Source organism: Pan paniscus, chromosome 2, assembly GCF_029289425.2.
Source record: "Pan paniscus chromosome 2, NHGRI_mPanPan1-v2.0_pri, whole genome shotgun sequence".
Classification (NCBI taxonomy): domain Eukaryota; kingdom Metazoa; phylum Chordata; class Mammalia; order Primates; family Hominidae; genus Pan; species Pan paniscus.
This window is the reverse complement of record NC_085926.1, coordinates 188,153,497-188,169,788: the sequence shown is the minus strand read 5'-3', so window position 1 is coordinate 188,169,788 and position 16,292 is coordinate 188,153,497.

Sequence of the window (16,292 nt, the reverse complement as noted above, 5' to 3'; positions counted from 1 at the left end):
TTAATAATGGCAGAAACCAAATTTATTTTTCTCATTACCGAATCCGTCTTTTATTCTCTCTCAAATTTTTCATTCTTTTTTTCACTGTGAGAGTATCATCAAAGACATCTGGTGTGTTAGGGTCACAGACCAGCCCTGGATTCTGATCCTGAATCTGCCCTTTTAATAATTGCATCTTTATAATTTAATGTGATAGAAACCAAATGTGTCAGTTTAAGTGTTCTGGGAAGGAGGATGCCAAGACAGAGTTAGACTTGCAAAAGCATGATGGCTAATGCCTGTGGAGAAAAAAAATAGCAAAAGGCAGCAGGAGCAGATAGGAAAAGTCTTTGCCAGGGATTGGAGGGATCAGCAAACTTTTTTCTGTAAATGACCAGAGAGCAAATATTTCAGACTTTGTGGGTCACATAAATTGTCTATCATATATTCCTAATATTCAGTCGCTTGTATCGTTCTTCGAAATATGTAAATCATTCTTAGTTTGTCGGCCATACAAAAAACAGGCTGTGGACCAGCTTTAGCCTACGGGCTACAGTTAACAAACACAGCCTGGTCTGACACCTGTGAATGGATAATAGGAAAGCAGGAGAATTGTGTCAGAAAAACTTCAGGCTGTTGAGTGTTCTTGTAAAGCCTTGTGGCCAGCCCATGGGGAGTTCTTGTTTAAAGGATGTCCATAAAGTAGTCCTGCCTTGGGCAGCAACGATCACTTCCTAATGTCCCCGCTGTATTTACTCATTATCTGTGAGCTGTTAAAAGTGTGGCTTTAACTAGAAAGTTGCAGCAGCTGCCAACAGCACTGCAGCGAAAAGCTGTCAGCAAACTGCCCGCCCCCACGACCCCTCAACTCCCACTCCGTGGAAGATTCTTACTTGAAGAGCAGCATACCTCCTGAATGTCACATGAAAGTACAGAGAATTAGCCAATAGAGCTTTGGTTTTCTCACATTCCAAGTTGTCCCAAGGTAGGTAGTAGACAGACGCTTTGATGAATTTGTAAAATCATTGCTCAGTCATCTTCTCTCCTTGTCATTCTTAGTGTACGGCTTCCGTTCTCATGGTTATTTTGGTTCCAGGAAGGTTACTCCACCCTCACTCTTACCACCTTATTCAAGTCAAGAAGATGAAGACGCAAAAGAAGGATAAGGCAAAAAGGAGAAAGGAGTGGTACCTATATATCAGAAAATCAAAACTTTTTCATAAATCCTCAGTGGGTGGAAAACTGAATAGTGGGATAGAATAGAGAGTACAAATAGACCTAAGCATGTATGGAATTGTGATATAAGACATGATAGTATTACAGATCAACAGAGAAATGAGGGCAAGTGGATATTTACAGGGGAAACAAACAAACAAACATGGTCTCTAACCCATACCATACACAAAAATTACTTTTACATAGGTTAAAGACTAAAATATAAAAAAAATTCAGAAAAAATACAGAAGAATAAATTTCTTACCATAAGTTAAAGAATTTTTCTAATTAAATAAGACACAAAAACAAAACCTTAAAAAATAGTTACATACAACTATGTTAAAGTAAAGGACTCTGTTCATCAAATACATAATAGAAACATCAGAAGGGGCAATCCAAAATTAGGAAGAGTAACCACCACATAGTATATAATAAACAAAGACTTAATATTGAGAACACTTTTCAAAACCAATAGATCAATTATAACAAATACAATCAAATGGAAAAAAAAGCTAAATTCAAGCAAAGGCATTTTGCAAAAGATAAATGATATAAGCTTATTAAAATGTGAAAATATGCTCAATCTTATTAATAACTTTAATAATAAAACCTTAATAAAATTAATGAAAAATGTCATTTTAAACCAGACTCATGTCCACAAGATTGACAAAATATAAGATGTCTGATATGCATCCAAGTGTTGTAGCATATGTGGATTAATGATGGTCGCCAATTGATCTAACAAATTTTGAAAGGAATACTAACATTATACTGTAAATTTAAACATCCAACTTCATATTAAAATGCATTAATAAGCATATATTTTTGAGAAACTCTTATATGTATATCAGGGTACATGTATAAGAATGACAATTATAGCTACAGTAAGAAAACTGGAAACCTTTAAAATTTTCACTGGTTTAATGATAAATAATTTGTGGTGTGTTTACACATTGAAACATTTTATAGCAGTAAAAATGAAAAAAATAAATAGATACAGTTATATGTAAAATGAATATTTTCTTAGAAACAATTTTGAGTGAAAAAAGCAACTCCCAGGCTCACACCTGTAATCCCAGCACTTTGGGGGGCCAAGGCGGGTGGATCACCTGAGGTCGGGAGAAACATGGAGAAACCCCGTTTCTACTAAAAACACAAAATTAGCTGGGCGTGGTGGCACATGCTTGTAATTCCAGCTACTTGGGAGGCTGAGGAAGGAGAATAACTTGAACCCAGGAGGCGGAGGTTGCCGTGAGCAGAGATCATGCCATTGCACTCCAGCCTGGGCAACGAGAGCAAAACTCCGTCTCAAATACAAAAAAAAAAAAAAAAAAAAAAAAAAGCAACTCCCAGAAGGACACATTACACGTAATATCATTTTTAACTCATAGCTAGCAAAACTAAATAATATATTGTTAAGGTGTGTGTGTGTGTGTGTGTGTGTGTGTGTATAATATACATGCGAGATCAAACTATTGTAAAGAAAAGGCATGGACATGAATAACAAAATTTAGTATAATGTTTCCTTTGAAAGAAGCAGTAGGATGGTAAAGAAGTTACAAGTATATGGTTATTGTTGGTAACGTTCTAGTCCTTGGGTTAGGTAGTGGGTTCATAGGTATTCATTATATAATTATTATTCTTTAAGACTTACATATATTACATACGTATTCTTTTTTGTTTATATCAGATAGTATATGGAAAAGACAATAAAGAAATACGTTTTAAAACAAATAAATTCCTCTATTTTTATGTCTCATTGGATAGAATGGTTGTCCATGGTCATATTCAGCAGCAAGTGAATTAGGGCGTTTAGTTTCATGGATGGCCACGTTGCTGCCCATCAAAACCAGCTTTTGCCTACTTCATTAGCTATGTAGCCTTGACCAACTTACCTTTCAGTCTCAGTCATGATACGTGTCCAACTTAACTCACAGGGTTTCAGTGGAAGTCAAATGACATATGTGAATGTCCTTTGTAAATGAGAAATACTGGATAAATGTAAAGGGTTTTTTTTTCAGGTATGTATATATGTGTGAGTGTATATGTGTGTATATATATATCTGAAAAATAAATATATGTAATATATATTTTATATATTTATATATTAATATCTACATAATATCTATATATAGATATAATATATCTATATATAGTATATATAATATAGATATATAGGTATATAATATAGATATATATTATATTATATATTATATATTATATTATAGATATTATAGATATATAATATGATATAGAATATATTACATTATATATAAGATATAATATAATATATAATATATAGATATAATATATATTATATTATATTATATTATAGATATATATTATATAGATATATATTATAGATGTTATAGATATATATTATATATCTATATTATCTATATATCTATATTATATATAGATATCTATATATAGATATATAGATAATAATATAGATATATAATATATAGATAATATAACATAATACATATATTTACATATGTATGTAAATTTTATATATATAAATGTAAAATGAAAGCCTATATCTTCAATTTCAAGCACACATTTGGGTAGAGTCCTTTCCCCGTTTTCAAATATCATCCTGCCTCATGTCTGTCTGTCAGAATAATATATGGACTCAGCATTGAGAATTACGTATTACAGAAGTAAGGACATTTTCTGTTGATGTGACTTTTTATCTAAAAAGAATAAACTGAAAAATGAGTCTAAATGCAGCCACTTTGCTATTTTAGTTCTTCATAAGACACTGGAAGCAAAGCAATTTTACTGAAATGTTATCAGTGAAACTATTCACTCTACAATGAAACATTTGTGTTTAATTTTGTGTTTAGTTATTTTGTGTTTAATATGTGTCAAATCTTTATCCAAACAGAAATGGTATAAAGAGATGAGTAAGACAGTCTGTGGCTCAGGGCTACTTTGTTGTAAAAACCCAGAGTGACACCATTCTGACTGTGGTCCTACTGTTTATTCTGTATCTAGCAGCAAGATCTTTGGAAGACATGTTAGATAATTATGTTATCACTCTACTGTTCACAATCCTCCAAGATTTCCAGATCACTTAAAATTAAATCTGGGCCGGGCGCGGTGGCTCACGCCTGTAATCCCAGCACTTTGGGAGGCCGAGACGGGCAGATCACCAGGTCAGGAGATCGAGACCATCCTGGCTAACACGGTGAAAACCCCAACTGTACTAAAAATACAAAAAATTAGCCGGGCGTGGTGGCGGGCGCCTGTAGTCCCAGCTACTCGGGAGGCTGAGCCAGGAGAATGGCGTGGACCCGGGAGGCAGAGCCTGCAGTGAGCCGAGACGGCGACACTGCACTCCAGCCTGGGCGACAGAGCGAGGCTCCGTCTCAAAAAAAAAAAAAATTAAATCTGACATTAGCTACTTTCCCATCCTCATACGTTATTACTCTCCTCCTAGACCATCTTGACCTGGCCATACTAGTCTCCTTGCTATTTCTGAGATGTAACAAGTGCACATCTTAAACTTACTGCTTTTTGCGCAGCATCAGTTTTCTCCCAGAAGAATTTTCTTACCAGAAAAGACCTCTCTGACCACCCTTTATAAAGTAGCCACCTATGACACTCTATTCTCTCTCCCTGCTTTATTTTTCTTTGTAACATGACAAGAATGACAGAATATTATATTTTTATTCATGCATTACTGTATTGCCTGACTGTTTCATGAGAATGAATGCTTTATAAAAGCAGCTATTTTATATGTTTATGTATATTATGCTCGTCATTGTATCACAAATGTTTAGAACAGTGCCTATCACATAGTAGAGCTCAAATAGTAACTAGTAAATAAATTAATAAACTAATGAATAATGATTAAGGTAGAGTATATGACTCAAGTCAGATCAATGAGGCTCCATTTCAGAGCTTTTCTTATAATTATGAGGGAAGAAAAGTCTTCATTTAGAAGATGAAATAAAAAACCCTAGAGCCAATAAAAAATCAAATGAATGTAACTCTATGAAAAGAGCAGAACTGAGGCTGGAGAAGAAAAATGCCTGATTACATAAATCAAGCCTCTTGATCCAGCCCCACATAGAGTGAGTTATAAGCCTAGAATTTTCAGTTTTATGAACATATACATTTCATATTTTCTTAATGTATTTTGACGTGTATTTCTACATTTACTTCAGACAGAGTCCTGACTGATATATTCACTGATCTCCTTTTATACAAATAGTTAGATTGAGGCCTGGAAAAAAGAAGAGTTTTGCCCAAACTCACAAAAACAATGGAGCTAAGATGTAAACATGGATCTTCTGAGTTCAAGTACTGATCTTTTTCTTCTGTACAAGCAGCTTCCAATGCTCTGTGATCTCAGGTTGTACATTTACAAAACAGCCTAGTATTCCAGCCAGGAATCCTAGGAAATTAAGTAGGTTGATATTAAGTTTCCTATGCTGTTTAATCGTTTTAAGTCTAAACTGCCACCTCACTGTGAGGGAGTCCAACTCCGAAAAAAGAAAAGAAATCCCGCAAAGAAAATGTTAGGATTAATCTTTTCTGTCCAACCTAAGCCATAGGTTTGTTAAGGAAAGAAAATTTGCTTTTATAAAGATTCTCTTTTCCTCTAAGACGGGTACCATTCATGCTTTTTTTCTCTGAGTTTATTGCAGGTCATAGATATTTTAAATCACTGCATCATGATGAATGTAATCAGTTATTGTTTCTGTGTATTATTGTGTACCTGACAACCACACAATCTCATCTTAAGACTGTCAGAGAAATGAGAAAGTATCTTGCTTTGTACCTGGCACTTAGTAGGCATCTGATAACTTATATTCATTAAATATGAATATGAGCGTGTCTTGCCTATAATACTGTAAAAATTTATAGGGAAATTGTCTTAATTTTTATAATTTCGAGCCCTGAGATAATGCCTCTATTGAATTCCCATGTTTTCAGTTTATTATCTGTTAGAACATGATTAAAATAAAGCTAGAAAAGACTAACAGTCTCCACATTATATTTTGAGTTTACTGGAGAAGACAACAATAAAATGTGGTGATAACTTCATGTTTTAATCCTCATATTTATTACTTTCTTACTGAGTTTGCAAGACATTTTCAAAAGCACTTTTTAATCCAGTTTTTATAAGTCATGTGGTTTATAGTTTAAATTACACTATTTAATATAGTAAGAACATTGTAAATTGTCAGAATCAATAATATGGTTCTACAGAAAAGATTAGGGTAAAAAATGTTCTTCAGAAGAAATTGTTTTTAAATTAAAATATAAAAGCTTTGTTTATTGAATATATTAATAATTTGTGTAAAATGATAATTTCAAACTTTTAAAGAAAGTTTATTTTGTTAATTGTTTAAACAGGACATGTTTTGAAACTTGTTTTTATTATTACTGGCTTTTAAAACTCTCCTTATTTAAAAAAAGTAAGTAAAAGCATGCACAATCCAGAAAATTTAAAAATTAAATTAATTTACATTCAATATTAAAATTTTAGACAATGCTTATTTACTTTGACTGTTAATACATTGTCTTTCAATGCCAATCAGCCTCTCATTCAATCAAAAGTATGAATTAAGTGCCCACAGCTATCAACTATATGTGGTGTGCTCTGAACACTTATTTAATACTAGCAGCTTAAATTGTTCCATTTTTTTAGTTGAACTAAGTGTCTACTTTGACAAAGTCATGAGGTCAGAACTTAGATGTGTAAAAATTATGAGACATGGTTGAGATTTGAAGTAGTTTAGAAGGAAGCATTTTAAGTTAAATACAAGCACAAAACTCTGCCCTAGCTGAAAAATCCCCCAGATTAGGGTAAATCCCAACAGGAAGCAATTCTCAGGACAATAGACAGCCTTTGGTTTCTCCTTCCTGACATTCTGTCAAGACTTTTCAACCAAAACTCATCTAAAACTGTCACAAACTTAAAACTCCAGAATCATTTGTTTATTGAACTCCACACTTGTTATACAGTACTTGCTCAGTATTTCCACTAAAATATCTAATAGGAATCTCAAACAAAACATGAACAAAACCAAATTATTGATCCCAGTTCTCTCCCTCTGTCCTCCATCTTTTAGCCCCTTTGTCCCCTACCAACAGCAAACAAAACAAAAACCTGAGATTCTAATCTTCTCGGTTTAACTGTTTCTCTATTTCTTTAGCCAGTGAGCCAAGGTCTTGACAATACTCTTGAATACATTCTTTGTCTCATACGCTATGTCCAATCCGTTATTAAATCCCGTTAGCTATAGTTTACAGTTTACCCCAAATCTGATCCCTGCTCACTTCTCAATTGGATATTAGTCCAAACCCCATAGTCCCTCATTTGGACTATTGATATTTTATTGGACCTTTTCATTGGTCACTGGACTTTAATCCTTGTCCACTCATGGTCTAATTTCCAGAGAGCAGCATGATTATCTTACAACTCAATTCATAATTGTGTTTCCCTTCTGCTCAACCATCTAAGGCTTTTACACTTAGAATAAAACTCAAATTCTACACCTTGGAATATGATCTACAAGGTCCTATATATTACATGGCCTGATATGGTTTGGCTTTGTGTTCCCACCCAAATATCATTTCAAATAGTAATCACCAGGTGTTGAGGGAGGGACGTGGTGGGAGATGATTGGATCATGGGGGGTGGTTCCCCCATACTGTTCTTGTGATAGTGAGTGTTCTCATGAGATCCAATAGTTTTATAAGGTGCTCTTACCCCTTCACTTCCTTCACACATTCTCTTGCCTGCTGCCATGTAAGACATGCCTGTTTCCCCTTCCACCATGATTATACGTTTTCTGAGGCCTCCCCAGCCATGTGGAACTGTGAGTCCAATAAACATCGTTTCTTTAAAATTTGTAGTTCTTTATAGCAGTGTTAAAATAGACTAATACAGTAAATTGGTACTGAGGCAATGAGGTACTGCTATAAAGATGCAGAAAATATGGAAGCAACTTTGGAACTGGGTAACGGGCAGAGGTTGGAACAGTTTGGAGGCCTCAGAAGAAGACAGGAAGATGTGGGAAAGTTTGGAACTTCCTAGAGACTTGTTGAATGGTTTTGACCAAAATACTGATAGTGATGTGGACAATGAAGTCCAAGCTGAGGTGGTCTCAGATGGAGATGAGGAACTTACTGGGAACTGGAATGAAGATCACTTTTGCTATGCTTTAGCAAAGAGACTGGTGGCATTTTGCCTCTTCCCTAGAGATATGTGGAACTTTAAACTTGAGAGAGATGATCTGAAATTGGAAGTTATGTTTAAAAGGGAAGCAGAGCATAAAAGTTTGGAAAATTTGCAGCCTGATGATGCAATAGAAAAAGAAAAACCCATTTCTGGGGAGAAATTCAAGCCAGCTGCAGAAATTTGCATAAGTAATAAGGAGCCAAACATTAATAGCCAAGACAATGGGGAAAATATCTCCAGGGCATGTCAGAGATCTTTGAGGCAGCCCTTTCCATCATAGGCCCAGAGACCTAGGAGGAAAAACTGGTTTCATGGGCTGGGCTCAGGGCCATACTGCTGTACACAGCCTTGAAACTTGATGCCATGCATTCCAGCTGTGGCTAAAAGGGGCCAAGGTACAGCTTGGGCCATTGTTTCAGAAGGTGTAAGTCCCAAGCCTTGGTGACTTTCACGTGCTGTTGTGCCTGTGAGTCCACAGAAGTCAAGAATTGAGGTTTGGGAACCTCCACCTGAATTTCAGAGGATGTATGAAAATGCCTGGATGTCCAGGCATAAGTCTGGGCATAAGAGCCCTCACGGAGAACCTCTGCTAGGGTGGTGCAGAAGGGAAATAAATGTGGGGTTGGAGGCCCCACACAGAGTCCTCACTGGGTCACTGCCTAATGGAGCTATGAGAAGAGGGCCACAAACCTTCAGACCCCAGAATGTTGGATCCATCAACAGCTTGCAAAGTGCACCTGGAAAAGCCACAGGCCACTCAATACCAGCCCATGAAGGAGTTTCCCAAGGCTGTGGTGGCCCGCCCCCTTAATCAGTGTGCCCTGGACGTGAGACATGGAGTCAAGGGGATTATTTTGAAGCTTTAAGATTTAATAACGCCCTATTGGATTTTGGACTTGCATGGGGCCTGTAGCACCTTTGTTTTGGCCAATTTCTTCCATTTGAAATGAGTGCATTTACCCAATGCCTGTATCCCCATTGTATCTTGGAAGGAACTAACTTTATTATTAGTAGTATTATTATTATTATTTTACAGGCTCCTAGGTGGAAGGGACTTGACTTGTCTCAGATAATTAGTTTTGAAATGTGAAAGATGTAATATTTTAGAGGGACCAGGGGCAAAATAATATGGTTTTGCTTTGCGTTTCTACCCAAATACATCTCAAATTTTAATCCCCGTGTGTTGAGGGAGGGACCTGATGGGAGGTGATTGGATCATGGAGGTGGTTTCCCCCATGCTGTTCTCATGATAGTGAGTGAGTTCTCATGAGATCTGATGGTTTCATAGGGGGCTCTTCTCCCTTTGCTTCTGTTACACCCTCTTTTGCCTGTGGCCATATAAGATGTGACTGCCTCCCCTTCCACCATGATTGTAAGTTTCCTGAGGTCTCCCCAGCTGTGTGGAGCTGTGAGTCAATTAAACCTCTTTTTTAATAATTTACCCAGTCTTGGGGAGTTCTTTATACTAGTATGAGAACAGACTAATACATGGCCCTTTGTTTCTCTGATACCATCACCTCTCCTTGACACATTCTTCAACAGCCACATTGATCTCCTTGCTCTTCCTCAGATATCAAAGGGATAGTCCCACTGCAGGCCATTTACATTTGCTGTACCCTCTGCCTAGATTGTTTTTCTCTAGATATCCACATGCTATGGTTCCGCATAGCATTCATTATGCTCAAATGTCACCTCATCCAAGAAGCTTCCCAAGACCATCATATAGAAAATAGTACATAACCCAGCCCCTCATTACTCTCTAACATGCTACTTGTTTTTTTCTTCATAATTCTTATCACCAACTGACAGTTATTGGCTTACATGCACGTTTTTTATATTCCCAGAGATATGTAGAATTTTTTTGTTTTCATTTACTGCTATATCTCATTTCTAGAACTGTGCCTAGCCCAAAGCTAGTATTTGATAAATAACTAAAAAGCAATTAATTCCTCTTCATTTCTTTCACTACTTTGATATAATTTTCTTTCACATATCCCTAATAAATTAGAATTGTAATAATTATTTATCTGTGATTTTCCTACATCCTTTCTGTAAGATAAAGGTTGTATTACCCCTCTATTTTAAGATACTCATTGCTAAGCAGGTGAGATAGTTGGCAAAAGAAGATAAATTGCTTTTATCATTTACCTCCTTGTAGAATTTCAGAGATGAGCTGATGAAAGGAGGACAATTTATGGAAACAAAAATGGTGAGGTATGAAAGAGTAGGTTTTTTTTTCCTTAAAATTGTCTTCCACCTAGGACTGAAAGAGATCCTGAAGGTCAAATGATACAATTTAGACTAAACCTAATTCTTTTTCAAGTATCCTCTACAAGTGGCCATTCTTTTAGCCTTCACAGACAAAAGCTCTCTAAAATGCAAGGTGGCAGATGTTATAATTCAGAAACTTCCCCCAAATAAGCTCCGCCCTTTAGAGAATCTTTCAGCACATTATTAGACTTTATTCCATTTATCACTAGAGGACATTTTTTCTGTGAAGTCCCCAAAAAACCACCTTTCAGATTCTCTGTCTTGATGCTAAGCAACTGTGAAAACTGTCATAATTGCTGAAGTTCACCATCAGGCCCTGCTGAAAGATTGTCAGCCTTTCTGTAACCATGATTCAGTTCACAGATCCCAGCAAAGAGACATCTGTGTCTAAAGACCTTTCAAAAGAGACTTTTGTCATGAACTTACACCAGTGTTAGATTATGTGACAAGCTTGTCAGTGTTGATAAACAGTAATGCCAGCTATAGTTGTAAGAATAGGGAGCCACCTACTTTGACATGAACCATCTCAACTCTTTCTGTAACCAGTTTGTGAATTCACCATGACGCTTAAATAGCCTCATGATTAAGTACCCTTCCATTTACTACCTCTATGACCTTGATGAGGTCATTAATCCTCTGTAATTTTCAATTTATTCAGTTTTAGTTGAGAGTAATAACAATGAGTACATAGTTATTTTAATGATTAATTTTGAATTATTGATCATTCAAATCAAATTTTAATAAAATATTTTAAATATATACTGTCTTAATAATAGATAATTCGATACTTTAAGACTTCCTGCTCAATAACTAAGAAATGAATAAAACATTTTTATTGAGTTGTCCATAGAATTTGATAGTTCAAATTTACATTCATCTTTTTTTGGTATTATTTTCAACATACAACCTCCATGGCAACAGTGGGTCTCTCAGATACGGTGAGATTAAATTTGTTGGACAAATGAGACAATCTTATAAATATGATAAAGAGAATCATAGAAGGACTGATGTCACCAAAATGGTAAAATAGAAGGTAGTCTGCTAATGCCCCCTAAAAACCTAGAGTCAAAAGTCTGTCTGTGAGAGCCTCAGGATTCAGGTAGGAGTTTGTGAAACCCTGGTAGAGCTCAAGTCCTTGGAAGGTTGTTTCAAAAGTGCAGATCAACATCCAGGTGGCTGATCTGCTGAGCTTGCTTCTAGGTTCAAGTCCAGTAATAGTTCAGTCCCCCAAGGGGCTTGGCTACAGCCCTGTTTGGCTTTGAACCTGAGCCCAAAATCAGCTGCCATGTGGTCCTGAAGAAATTGAGCACCCCAGTCCCTTGGCAGAAAGGCTGGTCTGCTCACTAACATTGATCTTGGCAGTAGAACCCAAAAGTTGCCCTGTGGTGCTACTCCAGCCTTCTTCAGTTGACCTCCCAGCTCAGAGCTGCTCACACAATGACTCAGAGGAGACTTGCCCATATTTCCCAGCCTGGGAATCTAACCCTCCTAGACAGGCACACCAGCCAACTTCTTTTCCACAGCAGATCCCAAAGAGGCTCAGTGTTAGATCTGGTCCCTCTCACTACAAACAGGAACCTATCCCACCTGTACAAGGACTTGCGGAGAACTATGTACCTGTCTGGATCAAAGAGATGGTCTCTTCAGCCTGTCCCATAGCAGATCCCAAGGGGGTCTAGTCCCATCTTTAGCTCTTCTTGTTGTAGTTGGAAACCATTCCTGCCTGTGCAAATACCTACTGGGGGGCACACCTATCTATGCCACTGGGATATCCTTCTAGACTCAGGTACCTGGGCAGCATTCTCACACAGCCTTAGTACCTTACTTAGATCTTCCTCAGGTCTAAATAGGCTGGAAAGCCATGTCAACCTCTGAGCCTTTGTGAGACTTTTGACAAACCTGGACTTAGACAATCCACTAAGGCTAAGATGACTACCGTGGTCACAGTCTCAGGAAACAGAACAATCAGTCAGTTTAGAATCTCCACATGGCCCTCTGAAGGACAGGCACATAAAAAGCCAGCCTGTGAAGACTAAAATACTTACCTAAGCACTCAATGTATAGACAATATCACACTCTACAAGCATCAAGAACAATCAGGAAAATATGACCTCATCAAGCAGGCAAAATAAGGCACCAGAAACTAGCCCTAAAGTAATGGAGATGTGTAATCCCTCAGAAAAATAATTCAACAAAGCTATTTTAAGAAATCAATGTACAAAAATCACAAGCATTCTTATACACCAATAACAGACAAACAGAGAGCCAAATGATGAGTGAACTCCCATTCACAATTGCTTCAAAGAGAATAAAATACCTAGGAATCCAACTTACAAAGGATGTGAAGGACCTCTTCCAGGAGAACTACAAACCACTGCTCAATGAAATAAAAGAGGATACAAACAAATGGAAGAACATTCCATGCTCATGGGTGGGAAGAATCAATATCGTGAAAATGGCCATACTGCCCAAGGTAATTTATAGATTCAATGCCATCCCCATCAAGCTACCAATGACTTTCTTCACAGAATTGGAAAAAACTACTTTAAAGTTCATATGGAACCAAAAAAGAGCCCGCATCGCCAAGTCAATCCTAAGCCAAAAGAACAAAGCGGGAGGCATCACACTACCTGACTTCAAACTATACTACAAGGCTACAGTAACTAAAACAGCATGGTACTGGCACCAAAACAGACATATGGATCAATGGAACAGAACAGAGCCCTCAGAAATAATGCCGCTTATCTACAACTATCTGATCTTCGACAAACCTGAGAAAAACAAGCAATGGGGAAAGGATTCCCTATTTAATAAATGGTGCTGGGAAAACTGGCTAGCCATATGTAGAAAGCTGAAACTGGATCCCTTCCTTATACCTTATAGAAAAATTAATTCAAGATGGATTAAAGACTTAAACGTTAGACCTAAAACCATAAAAACCCTAGAAGAAAACTTAGGCATTACCATTCAGGACATAGGCATGGGCAAGGACTTCATGTCTAAAACACCAAAAGCAATGGCAACAAAAGCCAAAATTGACAAATGGGATCTAATTAAACTAAAGAGCTTCTGCACAGCAAAAGAAACTACCATCAGAGTGAACAGGCAACCTACAGAATGGGAGAAAATTTTCGCAACCTACTCATCTGACAAAGGGCTAATATCCAGAATCTACAATGAACTCAAACACATTTACAAGAAAAAAACAAACAACCCCATCAAAAAGTGGGTGAAGGACATGAACAGACACTTCTCAAAAGAAGACATTTATGCAGCCAAAAAACACATGAAAAAATGCTCACCATCACTGGCCATCAGAGAAATGCAAACCAAAACCACAGTGAGATACCATCTCACACCAGTTAGAATGGCAATCATTAAAAAGTCAGGAAACAACAGGTGCTGGAGAGGATGTGGAGAAATAGGAACACTTTTACACTGTAGGTGGGACTGTAAACTAGTTCAACCATTGTGGAAGTCAGTGTGGCGATTCCTCAGGGATCTAGAACTAGAAATACCATTTGACCCAACCATCCCATTACTGGATATATACCCAAACGACTATAAATCATGCTGCTATAAAGACACATGCACACGTATGTTTATTGCGGCACTATTCACAATAGCAAAGACTTGGAACCAACCCAAATGTCCAACAATGATAGACTGGATTAAGAAAATGTGGCACATATACCCCATGGAATACTATGCGGCCATAAAAAATGATGAGTTCATGTCCTTTGTAGGGACATGGATGAAATTGGAAATCATCATTCTCAGTAAACTATCACAAGGACAAAAAAACAAACACCACATGTTCTCACTCATAGGTGGGAATTGAACAATGAGAACACATGGACACAGGAAGGGGAACATCACACTCTGGGGACTGTTGTGGGGCGGGGGAAGGGGGGGAGGGATAGCATTAGGAGATATACCTAATGCTAAATGACGAGTTAATGGGTGCAGCACACCAGCATGGCACATGTATACATATGTAACTAACCTGCACATTGTGCACATGTACCCTAAAACTTAAAGTATAATAATAATAAAAAAAATGAAAAAAAAAGAAAACAAACATCAAGAAAACAAAGAGAATCAATTTGGAATTTATCAGAGAAACTTAACAGAGAGATGAAATAACTAAAGCAAAACAGACAAAAAAAAAAACAAACCCCCAGAAATCCTGGAACTGAAAAATACAATGAATGAAATAAAAAATGCAACAGAGTATCAAGAGCTGAATCAATGAAAAAAAAAGAGAAGAATCAGTGAGCTTGAAGACAGACTATTTGAAAATATATAGTCAGAAGAAGAAAATGAAAAAAGAATATAAAGAAAAAAACAAAGCTTATGTGATCTATTGGATGACATAAAAAGAGCAATATTTAGGTTACTGGAGTTAAAGAGGGAATTGAGAAAGACAAAATGATTGGATGGAACCATAGAAACAATAGAAAACTTTTCATACCTGCAGAAAGATATAAATAGTCAGCTAAAGGAAGGTCTAAGGTCACCAGTCAGATTCAACCCAAATAAGAATACTCCAAGAAATATTACAGTCAAATTCTAAAAGGTGGTAGGCAAAGAGAGGATCCTGAACGCAGTGATAGAAAAGAAGGAAAAAACATGTAAAGGAAGATTTAATATGCCTGGCAACAGGCTTTCAGCTGAAACCTTACAGGCCAGGAGAGAATGGGACAATATATTCAGAGTTCTGAGAGGAAAAAATTGTTAAACAAGAACACTGTGCCCAGTGAACTTATCCTTCAGAAATGAAGAAGAGATAAAGACTTTCTCAGACAACAAAAGCTGAGAGAATTTATCACTACCAGACCTATTCTACAAGAAATGCTAAAGGCAGTTCTTCAAACTGAAAGAAAAGGATGCTAATGTAATTGCAATATTAATATTGTAATTGTAGTGTTTACAGCACTTGTGTCTTTAGTGAGAATATCAAACCACAAAACTATTAAAAGTGAGAATGACTACAAAAATTTGTAAAGCAATAAGAAATATAAAAATGTGAATTGTGACACAAAAAATTCAAACTGTAGAGGAAGAAGGGAATTAATTCACAATGTATACCAGGTTTTTGTCCTGCAAGTTGTTTGATTTCTTTTTTGTTGTGGTTGCATTCATAGTTAAGTCAGTATTAGTTTTAAATATTTGTTATAAGTATAGAATGATTCTTTTTTTCCTTTTGAGACAGAGTTTCACTCTTCTCGCCCAGGCTGGAGCACAAAGGCATGATCTTGGCTCACTGCAACATCCACCTCCTGGATTCAAGTGATTCTTCTGCCTCAGCCTCCCAAGTAGCTAAGATTACAGGTGCCTACCACCATACCCGGTTAATTTTTTGTATTTTTAGTAGACACAGGGTTTCACCAATTTGGCCAGGCTGGTCTTGAACTTCTGACCTCAGGTGATCCACACACCTCGGCCTTCCAAAGTGCTGGGATTACAGGCGTGAGTCACTGTGCTCAGCCACTACAGGATGATTTTAGTAAGTTTCATGGTAACAAAAAAGCAAAAATGTATAAGACACTCAAAAGTTGAAAAACAACAATTTAAAATATAGTACCAAAGAAAATCACTTAACCATGTATAAAGACAGTAATAA